The sequence below is a fragment of the Physeter macrocephalus genome, chromosome 6 (assembly GCF_002837175.3).
Source record: "Physeter macrocephalus isolate SW-GA chromosome 6, ASM283717v5, whole genome shotgun sequence".
Classification (NCBI taxonomy): Eukaryota; Metazoa; Chordata; class Mammalia; order Artiodactyla; family Physeteridae; genus Physeter; species Physeter macrocephalus.
In genome coordinates, this window is record NC_041219.1 from 67,609,422 (window position 1) to 67,611,294 (window position 1,873).

Genomic DNA, 1,873 nt, shown 5'->3' on the forward strand with positions numbered 1-1,873 from the left:
TTGGATTTTAAAGAATTGAGATATAATTCACATATCATAAAATTCACCCTTTTAAAGTGTAAAATTCTTTGGTTTTAGTATATTCATAAAGTTGTACTTCTAATTCAAAACATTTCCATCACCCCAGAAAGAAACCCTGAGCCCATAATACTCTTCATTCCCTTCTTCTAGCTTCTGGAAAGCACTAATCTACTTTGTCTCTATGGATTTGTCTATTCCACACATTTCATATAAGTTTTAATGAAATATGTGATTTTTGTGTCTGGTTTCTTTTACTCAGGGTGTTTTCAAGGTTCATCCATATTATAGCTTGTATCAGTGCTTCAATTCCTTTTTATGATTAAATAATAATCCACTGTTTGGATATAGCATATTTTGTTTATCCACTCATCAGTTGATGGACATTTGCGTTGTCTCCACCTTTTGGATGTTATAAATAATGCTGCTGTGAACATTCATGTACTTTTTTTGACATATATTTTTGAATTCTCTCAGGTATACACCTAGGAGTAGAATTGCTGGATCATATGGTAACTCTATGTTTAACTTTTTGAGGAACTGCCAGACTGCTTTTCAGAGCAGCTGCGTGATTTTACATTTCCATCAGCAATGTAGGAGGGTTCCAGTTTTTCCGCATTATGGTCGATACTTGTTTATATTTTTGACCAGTCACCTAGTGAGTGTAAAGTGGGATCTCATTGGGGTTTTGAGCTGCATTTCCATAATGACTCAAGACAGCATGTGCTTGTTGTCCATTTGTATATCTTCTTTGGAAAAATGTCTTAGTCCTTTGCTCATTTTTTACTTGGATTGTCTTTTTGTCATTGAGGCGTTCTTTGGATATTAAACCCTTATCAGATGTGTGTTTTGGAAATGCTTTCCCCCATTCCGTGGTTTGTCTTTTCACTCTTCTGATAGTGTATCTTTTGTTTTTTCTTTTGCAATATTTGTTTATCCTTGTAGATATGCAATTATCATAATTTACAGGACTTTTTTTAGTAATTAATTGGACTATAAGAAAAACCATACAGAAAGTTTGTACCACAAAATTATGTCCCTAGGGATTAGGGTCCTCAGTAACAGAAATAAAGAAGCTCAGAAGGGTCACTGCTCAGCAACCTCTGGTAACTAAAGAGAGCAGAACACAATCTGCTATTTGTGGAAATGAGACTTCATAAAAATATCTTTCAAATATTGCCTATTACAAAAGGGAATGCCTATTAAAATGCCACTGTTTATTCTCTATAAAATATCCTTTCTAATCCCTCAAAAGCTTTTTCTTTGCTTTAAGATTAAAGGCCATATCCCTAAGATACACTTTGTGAAAATTATCTCAATACAAGATCCAAAGATTTCCATTATTTACTATCCTTACTCAAAATCACCTGCATGTACCAGATGCAATTTTCTAAACTTCATCATTGATGAGCCTATTCCAAAGCAGAATTCTTCAGCAATACAAAAGACACAGGCTAAAATAGTCCTCACAGTTATACTTTAAATTAGATATATTCAAAATATAAATATAATAATTCTCCAGACCATTATTTTTCCTAACAACTAAACTCTAAATTAAAAGAAAAAAAAATTGGAGGTTTTCAAACCAATGATGTGTGCAGCCCATTCTCATGACACAGTCATTTAAACTTCTCATTCTGCATGAGAAAGTTTTGTTTCTTCCCTTTGTCTTGCAGAATAATTTAGGTTCCCACCTTGGGCACGATTCACCAAGTAGAGTAAGACCACAGATAAAAGTGAGAAAGAAACACAGGCAATGAAGAAAACTTCTAAAAACAGATATCCCCAAGTATCCAATATCATGCCAGCAATGATGGAACTGACTGCCAACCCAAGATTCTGAATGGACTGCATG